The sequence below is a fragment of the Coenobita brevimanus genome, chromosome 17 (assembly GCF_032717465.1).
Source record: "Coenobita brevimanus isolate Jiangsu-jjx chromosome 17, ASM3271746v2, whole genome shotgun sequence".
Lineage (NCBI taxonomy): Eukaryota > Metazoa > Arthropoda > Malacostraca > Decapoda > Coenobitidae > Coenobita > Coenobita brevimanus.
This window is the reverse complement of record NC_136970.1, coordinates 30,547,762-30,558,892: the sequence shown is the minus strand read 5'-3', so window position 1 is coordinate 30,558,892 and position 11,131 is coordinate 30,547,762.

Genomic DNA, 11,131 nt, shown 5'->3' with positions numbered 1-11,131 from the left:
TCTATCAATTTATTGTCAAACACCTTAATCCCGTAAAGGGTGACCACAAACAAATAGCCTCCACGTCGCCCTATCCCCTGCCATTTAACTGCCGTCCTTCCAGATCACAACTCCCTCTCTCACATACCTCCCCACTCCAACCCTCCATCACATCCTTGGCCTCCCCCTCCCTCTCACTCCCTCCATCTCAATTACATACACTCTCCTCACTAGTCTCTCACTCTCTATCCTCTTCTCATGGCCAAACCACCTCAATATATTTCTCTTAACGCTTTGTATCACATCCCCATCCACACCACAACGCTCCTTCACTTCCTCAATTGTCTATCTCCACATGTGACTCCACATGCTCCTCTCAAATAACTCATTTCCACTGCTCTCACTCTTGACTTGTGTCCTTCCTGCGCAGTCCAAGTTCACTTCCATACGTTAGAACTGGTATCACACTAATGTCATGCAATGACTATTTTACTTCCATGCCCACTTCCCTGTCCCTTATCACCGCTTTCAAAGAACCAGCAACCTTTCTTCCTTGTTGTACCCTTTCAAACGCTTCATTCTGCTAACTTCCATCCTTACTCACCACGCTACCCAAGTACTTAAATGCACTCACATTTTCCATTTCCTTATTATCCATCATCACTGTACTTCCAGTTCCGTCATTTCTCTCGAAGACCATAACTTTATTCTTCCCCAAATTCACCTTTAGATTCCGTTTCTTACACACTCTTCCAAACTCATTCACCAAGCCTTGCAGTTCCCCTTCGTCTTCACTTAACAATACACTATCATCTTCAGACAACAGTACAGGGAGTTTCCAAACGTTGACTTCTCTCATTAAAGTTGCTCCAACATCAAGTGTCCTACCTTGTATCTATATAATAACCTCATCCATATAGAGATTGAACAGAGTTGGGGACATGACACATCCCTGTTTCAGTCCAACCTTCAAATAGAAAAATTCACCCAATTCACTATCCACACATACTGCAACCTTAGCCCCCTCATACATACTTCACTGCATTCCACATCTTCCCATTTACTCCAGTTATTCCTAATATTATCCACATTCCTTGTCTGTCCATCCTGTCATATGTTTTCTCCAAATCCATGGAGGCTGCACACAACTTCTTTTCCTTCTCTAGAAACTTTTCCACTAAAGACTTATGAAGAATATCTGATCTATGCAACCTCTTCCTTTCCTAAAACGACCCTGTTCTTCACCAACTAATTCCTTTCCCTAACACTGTCAAAAAGCATCCAACCATACACTTTTCTTATTACACTTAGAAGACAAATGCCCCTGTAATTACCACACACTTCTGTTTCCCCTTTTCCTTTGTACAGGGGTATAATTATACCTGTCACCCTGTCCTCTGGAACTCTGCCGTCCTCCCAGGCCAATCTGCACATCCTCCACATCCATTCTACTGCTATCTCTCCCCCATGCTTCAGCATTTCACCACACCCCGGAATCGTGGCCCTATCTGAAAGGCCAAAAACTTTCACCTCATTTTGTAGCTTCACGTAAACGTATCCGATGGAGTCAGTCCGAACGCTGCCACGTTAAAAAGGGATGCCAAATCCCTGACCATGCGCTTCTCACAACATTCATCCAGCTAGCTCGATGTCTTTTCAGTCCCCTAGCCTCACCGACTCCCATACCTCTCTTCCTCACACACTCATCCACCGTATCCCTCCATCAACTCCTTGGCGTTCCTCCCCCCCCCTCCCTCCTTCAAATTCACTCAGATATACCTTTTTCACCACTCTGTTGTTATCTGTTCTCCCCACATGACCATACCATTTCAGTACGCTCTCTTCGATTCTGGTGTACACCGACTTCCTTATTCCACATCTTTCACGAATCACATTATTTCGTATCCTATCCACTGTACTCCACGTGCATTCCTCAGCAATCCCATCTCCACAGCTTTCACTCTTGACTTCTCATTTTCATGCCACACCATAGTCTCAAATCATTATGTTAAAGTTGGTGTTAACACTCCTTCATGTAAGCCTCAGGCAGCTGAAACACTCAAGCTTTTTTTTTTCTTTTTTCTTTTTTTAAGGCCTTCATAGCATCAGCTGCGGTACTTTCCTTCACTGTGTCAGTCTACTTTCCACTCCTTTTGCACATTTTTCTCTCTTTTCCATCACTGTACCAAGGTATCTGAACTGTCTCACCACTTGCAGTCTCTCTCCATTCACTGCAGCATAACACTGGGAGTCACGTTCTTGCTCGATTACCATCGCATTACTTTTTCTACGTTTACTCTCAAGGCACGACTCTCAGAGACAGCAAAACTCTGCACAAGTCTACCAAGTTCTTGTCCGGTATCTGCAAGTAGCACCGCATCATCGGCATATATATATATATATATGTATATATATATATATATATATATATATATATATATATATATATATATATATATATATATGTATATATATATATTCTACTTTCCATATACTCCTTCAATACAAGCCGTTTAGCCTAAGCTGATATGGCGGTAACATGAAAAATAAAACTGAAAACATATCATATGACTGTAGACGTTCTCAACTGTGTATTTCAGAAAAGCGAAAAAATCATTATTGAAAGCGACAGCAAACACGTTGGCCAAACACAGTTGAATTTCCATTACCGTTATAGCTTCTTTTCATTACCACATTCTATTTGTCCTCTCTCTCTCTCTCTCTCTCTCTCTCTCTCTCTCTCTCCATTTTCCGTAACCATACATAATATTTTCTTCGCCTTTCCCTTAGGTATTTTCTTCCCTCATTGTTAAGCCCTAAGTGATTCTTTTGTTGCCATGAATATATTCCATTTTTCCTTCTTTCATTCTGTAATTTCCTTGGTCACCCATCCCACATGTTCATCACAACGATCTCATGTTTGTTTATTTTTAAGCGGTATTCAGGTTAAGGAGGGACTTAGCGAATAGCCGGGATTTGATGCAGTCTTCATTAACCCCTTCAATAAGGTATACATTTCCCAACCTGAATCGTCTGATGGTAGCAAGGAAACACATAAACATGTTATCGGGTGGAAAAGGTTAATCATCCCTTATGTTGGATTTGTTCTTAAGCTTCACAATCCCCATTACGCTAGTCTTTGCCGTCTTCTTTCTTATCATTATACTATTATGTTGTCTATTTTCACTTCTATTACTTTTTATTATTTATTCTCGTGCCCATTTCGCATAACCCTTTTACCAAGACCACTTTACATTGCATGACTGATGCCACCACACGATATGAAATACAGTAGCTTACGGGAGCAGCGTGTAGTGGAAGGGTTGATAAAGGTTTGACAGTGTCTAACCCCATTTACTTCAAAAAGCCTTTCCTAAACTGAATAAAACCATCTGTTGGTAGTCAGATTGCAATATACATGATGATAATATTTTCAGGTAAATCACCGTTTTAAGTTAGCCATCATCAACCCTCTTTTACCGTACGATTATCAGTTTATTCGTCTTCCCATTTCTATTCCATTCTTCACGTTATCTCCGGTCGCTCTTACTTCTCTCTCTCTTCTCTCTAAATTTTGCCACTCCTCGTCTTTTGTATCAATCACTCACTCCATCCATCAATTAACCAACGCATCAATCAATCATTCCATGTATCTTTTTATCTATCTATTTATCTCTCTATCTATCTATCTATCTATCTATCTATATATATATATATATATATATATATATATATATGTGTGTGTGTATATATATATATATATATATATATATATATATATATATATATATAACCAGGCGCGTTAATCCCGAAAAAGGTGGTCGCAAACGAATCACCTCCATGTCATCCTGTCCTCCGCAATCAGGCTGCATCTTCTCCAGTTTACACCTCCATCACTCATACACTTTGACATTCCATCCCTTTGCCCTCACTCACATAGGCTCTCCAGAACTCATCGGGCCTTTGTGGGTTCTTGATGCGGTAGATGGTCAGATGTGCTTTTAAGAATTTAACTCTTTCCACTTGACAAAATAGAGGGAATTAAATCATACAAAACCCCACTTTTTCGATCACCTACTACATCAAATTAATGCACATAGTACAAAAAGGGCCAATGAAAAAAGAAAATATCTGGACTAGTTTACTTTTTAAAATCAGATCATTTAATACCTCTATGGAATAGTTTTCACATCTTTATCTACAATTTTCTCCCACAGCTAAGTAAAACCCTCATATGGTAGCCATAGATGCTGCTGTTGCAGTTGTGGTGGTGGTGGTTGTTGCCCCAGGTTCATTTGGACGGGAGCCGAGTAGACTGCAGGCAAAAGATTCCCCGCTCCTGCAGTCCATCATCCTTGTTTCAGCGGACTGAAGTAGAGATGAGAGGAATTTGTATAACCGTTGTCTAGTTATTTCGGTGCCGCTACGTGAAGGTGTCCCTCCCCAGCTCCCTCCGGAGCCTAGCTTGAGTTAGATGATTTAGTTAACTCGCCCATCGAAAGAAAAACATTTGATCATTTTTCTTTCCTTTCTTTTTTTTTTTTTTTTTTTTTTTCTAACACGCTGCACTTTTCCTCTACATCGGAAGCTTTACTCATATACTTTATAATACATAAGTTTACCTGTTGGTATTTTTATTTTCACCCATGCAGCTACCAAAAAGTTTAGACACAAGCTATGGTTAATAATCACGCATAAAATAATTATGAAATAGGTGACTTGGTTAGGAAAATTGTCTGTCGTATAAGAAGTTGTTCTCTAGGCATTCTGGCCGAACAGCCCCGAAGGATAGAACACAAAGGAACGGAGAGCTGGAGACAAGAATCTGTCGTATAAGTTGGCTAAATCCTTAATAAGAAAGGCACCACATCCTTTAGCCAAACACACACGATTTTCCACAACCATGACTAATTTGCTTCTCTCTCTCTCTCTCTCTCTCTCTCTCTCTCTCTCTCTCTCAGCCCTTTACATCAAACACAACATAGTTTCCCCATCACCATTATTAATATTTCCACCTTAAAATTGCCCTGTTCACAAAAGCTTTTAAAGTGTTTGCAATAGCCTTCATTTGCACTGAACGAAATGACATCTCAATAAACTATAGTTAATGGGGGTTTTACTGTGTGGGAGTTCTTTTGATTTCAGCTCCAATTTGTGGCAAAATGGAAAGAGAGGGGGAATGATTTTATTTGAAGTGAGGGAGGGTTTTGTGTATTTGGAAGCTGGGGGACCTTTTGTGTATGTGTGTGTGTGTGTGTGTGCTGACTGCCCTGCTAGTTGATTTAATGAAAGTTGATGGAGTGGAGGGCAAAGGTAATTGTGGTAGTTCAGTGGACTGCATGGCTGTGATAGTGGTATGGGATGGTGGTGGTTGTATGTGACTTTGCTGGTGGTATGGCAGTGGTTGTAATGGTGGTATTGTTGGGGGTCTGGTAATGCTAGGGTGGTAGAGTTTCTCCTTTTGGGTGATTCTCAACCTGTCATTCCAGGACAATATCAGTGTTTTCCAGGGATTTCAGATTTTCCCGGTGTACATAAGAAAAATATCGTTAAACCAAAAAAAAGAAAATGTTACTAATCTGCAGTGGCAGCGTTTCCATGCTACTTATGTCTAGTAACTAGTATCAGTACCGAATATTCATGATATTCAATATAAATCTACCAGAGTCAGTGTGACGATTTTCGTTTTGCCGGCAATGAACACGGGCGCCACACGCTTGTCATACACTCCATACAAAATTGTTGTAACTAGCTCGACCGGCTGCCAGTTCCTTAGCCTCATCACTCGCCATACCTCGCTTTCGCACACACTCATTTGCCATATCTATCTACCTTCTTGGCCTATCACGCCTCATCCTTACTTCAGACCCACTCAGATATACCCTTTTTACCATTCTTTTCACACCCATTCTCTTCACATTATTATAACATACTAAGCCTGTTTCCCGCTCTGCTGTCCACAACTTTCCATAACGCACATCACTCACGAATTACAGTATTAATATTCCTGTTCATTTCCCGCACTCCACAAACGTTCCTAAATACACATTCCTCATCATTTTTAGCACATACGTATTGTATCATCAAACGAATTTTTCCTTCTCATCCAGCGTCTCTCTCTCTCTCTCTCTCTCTCTCTCTCTCTCTCTCTCTCTCTCTCTCTCTCTCTCTCTCTCTCATTATTTCTTCCTCTTCCCTGGTTATATATTCTGTCTCATTTTCATTATTTATCACTCTCCTATCTATTTCTGTCTTTTCTCGTACGATATACCTTTCCATGCTCTCTCTTAACATCTCCTTTCCTCCTTCCTTTTCTTCCCATTATGACTTATCCCCTCAGGGCTGCGTCATCATTTTATCATTCGCAATTTCTCTCCCATAATTTCTATCAAGTGCAACTACTCTTCCTTGCTCAACAGACATTCCTCTCGCATCCAACGATCTCTTCACTCTGTCCAACCATTCGATTCGTGGTCTTCCTCTCAGCCTTACACGTCTCACAGCCGATCCAGTTATCTTTTTCACCAATTGCTTATTATCCATTCTCTCCATATGCCCAAACCATCGCAACACCCTCTGCTCAACTCGGTGAACCATCTCCCGCAAAACTCCAGTTCTCCTGCGCACTTCATCATTTCTCACTCAATACATACGCGTCACTCCACACATACTCCTCAGACACCTCATCTCCATTACATTCAAACTTTTCCTCTCGCTACGCCCATATTTAATGTTTCAGCCCCATATAACGCAGTCGGTATCACAACACCCTTTTACAGCCGTCTCTTTATATCCATTCTAAGTGAACGACATCTAAACATTTTTGTCATTCCTCCCAGCACCTGTCCTACTTCATTCATTCTAAACTTCACTTCTGCATCTGTTCTTCCATCCATAGCAAGATGTGACCATAAATACTTAAAATACTCTACCTCCTCAAGCAACTCACCATTCAAAACTATATTCATCCTGCTACCATCTACCAACCTTGTACACTTCATCACTTTACTCTTTTTCTCATTTACTTTCAATTTCCTCCTTTCACACACCTTTCCAAACTACTCCACCAACTGTCTGTCTTTCCTATGAATCAGCCAACCGGTGCAGTATCATCCGCAAACAGCAACTGACTCAGATTCCATTCACTACCATCAGCATTCACCAGACTCAGACCTCCACCTAACACTCTTGTATTCACCTCCCTTACAACACCATCCATATAAATATTAAACAACCAAGGCGACATCACACATTCCTGTCGCAGCCCCACTCTCACGGGAAACCAATCATTCACAGTATTTCCCCGTCTTACACACGCTCTACTATTTAAATAAAAACTTTTCACTCCTTTTAGCAACCTACCATCAAGTCCATAGAGTCGTAAAGCAGTTCACAAAGCCTCCCTATCAGTTCTATCATACGCTTTCTCTAAATCCATTAACGCCCAAAACACATCCGACCTTTCACTAAATACTTTTCACAAACCTGTCTCACCACAGACACCTGATCCACGCATCCCCTCTCTCTCCTAAAGCGATGCAGGTATGGGGATGGGTCCATTATGATGTGACAGGGGTAAACCAGCTCTACTGTCTTGCCCTGCTGCGGATGTCGCTGACTGCACTGCGCAGTTGACCCTCATGCTGTGTGGTATGGTGAAGATCTGTCCCTTCTCCCAATGGGGCTAATATGTGAATGAATGTTTCGTGTGGATGAGTAAATTGGGAGTGTGTCGTCCTGTTTCGGTTACCTCCCTTTCTTGTGGGAAGCGCCTAGGTATATAGATAGATAGATGACTTCTTCCTCTTTATTTCTGCCCATTTGTCATGCTTTCTTTCATAACCTCAGTCTCAATCAGTGTGCATTACAGTGACTCTCACTTAGCCTCAGTATGACTCACATCCTTAGTCTTCCTTAATCTTCCTTTGCCTCAGTTTCCCTTTTCAGTCTCACTTTATCTCATTTGTAGCCATAGTCTCACTTAGTCTTAGTCTGTCTCCCTGGCTCACTCAGTCGCAGATGCACTGAACTTCACAGTCAAGCTTGGCCTCAGTCCCAGGCTCAGCCTCTGACTGATTCTCTATCCACGCACGGCTCCCTCTTAGATTAGCTCATTCGCTCCCAGTTACCTCCTTCTGAGAGAGAGAGAGAGAGAGAGAGAGAGAGAGAGAGACTTCCAGCTTATTATTGTTCTTAAGATCCTGCTATTATTTACCCAAGAAAGTGGCTGATATTTTTGACACATACGATCCCTGGTGTCTTGTTATGCGCTCTGCTTTATTGCTTTCCTCCTGCCCTTGTGGCAAAGATGATGAAAACGAACAACATCCGGCGTTTTTGACCTGTCCATTCAGGTACTAAACAGGCGATATTTATTCCCACATCCAGAGAGATCTCAGATTTACATGCATGTATACAAACATACATACATACATATATACAGTCATACACACACAGGTACATGCATACATACATGCTTTAATAAATACTTGCAAATTCATACAGATACGCCTTCATTGGGTACATACATATATACATACATACTGCATGCATTCACACACATATAAATACAAAAATGAACCAATACCCGAAAGCTATATTTTCCCCTAGATGAACTGGTCAAAAGGAAGACAAAATTTAGATCATTCACTTCCCAACTGCCTGGACACATCGTGCCAAAAAGACTTGATGTTTTAGACTGCGGGAAAGACATTGAGGGAAGCTGTTGCATGGCTGAATGATTATGTACGTACACAGAATATATTAGTTATCTCGTGCATTTCAGCAAATAAGCATAGAAGGATTGACAGTGTTTGGCTAGCCGGGTGTTGTGTGCCCGCCGCACTGGGGAAGGCATAGAGGCAGTGGGTTGTGAGGAGAAGTGACTAGTTTGTCCACCTTGACGGAAATTTTCGGATTTTTTTTGCTGTCGAGCAGGACAGTACCAACATATACAGTAAGCCCCTCTCTGGCTACACCGCAAATGGGACATCACCCACACCTTATGATTCTCATGGACTTATTTTCTTCACCCAATGGACCTATTTTCCTTCATGGACCTATTTTACTCCTTGGATCTAACGTCCCCAAAGACCTATTTTCCCTATAGACCAATGTTCTCTCAAAACCTATGGTATTTTTCCTCCTTGTGGCTACAGTATATCACCAACGAACATAATTTACAATATTGTTCCATTTACCCCATCATTGTAGCTCTTTCCTTATAGAGGTATTTTCATCCATGGCCCTTTTTCCCCTTCATCTTGAACTGATAGTACCCCATCAGCCTATTTTTCCAGTGGACTTGTTCTCCGCAATACATTTATTTCCCCCTCAGGAACCTTTTTTTTTTTTTTTTTTTTTATCATGAGCCTATTTACCTTCTGTCATAATTTTCTTCATGGACTTATTTTCCACATTTGACCTATTTTTCCAAAGGACATTTAAATTATTCACTCTGTGATCCTATTTCCCTCGTTGGATCTGTTTCCTCATGAACTTATTGTTTTCCCCTGAGTCCATTTTTCACGCATGTACATTTTTTACCAGACATTTTTTTCTTCATGGACATGTTTTTCTCTGTGGACTTTTTCTCCTCAGTGGTTCATTTTTCTACAAACGACCTATTTCCCATCCATGAAATTACTTTCACCATGAACCAGTTTTGAATCCATAGGCACATTGGTCACACTTTACATATTCTCACAAGAGACCTATTTTTCACTTTGGCCCTATTTTTCCAATACACTCATCTTCCTGCTTGAACCTATTTTACCCATATACCCATTTCTCCCTTGATCTACTTTATCTCATGTACTTTTTACCCCATACGGATAAATTTTCTCAGTAACACAGTTTTCTCAATAATCAAATAATGGACCTGTTTTCTCCATGGACCAATTTTCACCATGGACCTATCTTTCCTCTTATGACATATTATCCACCATGATTCTGTTTTTCATATGCAGTTTTTTCCTCCATGGAATTGTCCCGATTGATCAATTTTCTCCATCGACCTATTTTCCCTTCATGGGCATTTATTTTTTTATGGACGTATTTCTCTCACTGACCTATATTTACCACTGGATCTATGATCTAACATGTCTTCTTCCCCAGGGGACACATTCCCCATGGAACTGCTTTTCCATTTGGACCTATTCCCCCCAGGTTCATTTGGACAGGTGCCTAGTGGACTGCAGGCCAAAGGTTTCCCGCTCCTGCAGTCCACCATCATTTTTTCGATGGACTGGGAGAGAGATAAGGGGCGTTTGTATAGTCGTTGTCTAGTTATATCGGTGCCGCTAAGTGAAGGTGTCCCTCCCCAACTCTCCTCGGTGCCTAGCAAGAGAGAAATATTTTAGTTACCTCGTCCATCGGAATAAAAATCGTTGAATATTTTTCTTACGATTCTAACACACTCAACTTTTCCACAGCATTGGATGCCTTACTTATATACTTTATTATATATAAGATTACCTGTTGATATTTTTATTTTCACCCATCCAGCTGGAAGAAAGTTTGGAGACAAACTATAATGAATATCTAAGTGAAAACCCTACAAAGAATAATTCTGTTAAAAATGAATTAGTTAAAAAACTTGTTTGTCTTTCAGGCTGGCTGAAATCCTTAATAACACAAGACCCTTTGTCCAAACACAAACGGATTTTCATTACCATGACTAATTTCTTTTCATTCCTTCATCTCTCTCTCTCTCTCTCTCTCTCTCTCTCTCTCTCTCTCTCCCTCTCATTCAGCCCTATACATCAAACAGAACACTCAGTTTCCCCATCGCCGTTATTAATTTTTCCACCTTAAAACTGCCCTGTTCACCAAAACTTTTATAAAGTTTGTAATTATCTTCACTTGCACTGGACGAAATGACATCCCAATAAACTGTAGTTAATGGGGGTTTTAGTGTGTGGGAGTTCTTTTGATTTTAGCTCGAATTAGTGGAAAAGTGGAAGGAGAAGGGGAATGATTTGACTTAAGTGAGGGAGGGTTGGTATGTGTAGAAGCTGGGGGTCTTTTGTGTGGGTGTTTACGTGTATGTTGGTGTGTGTGTGTGTGTGTGTGTGTGTGTGTGTGTGTGTGTGTGTGTGTGTGTGTGTGTGTGTGTGTGTGTGCTGATTGCCCAGCTAGTTGATTTAATGAA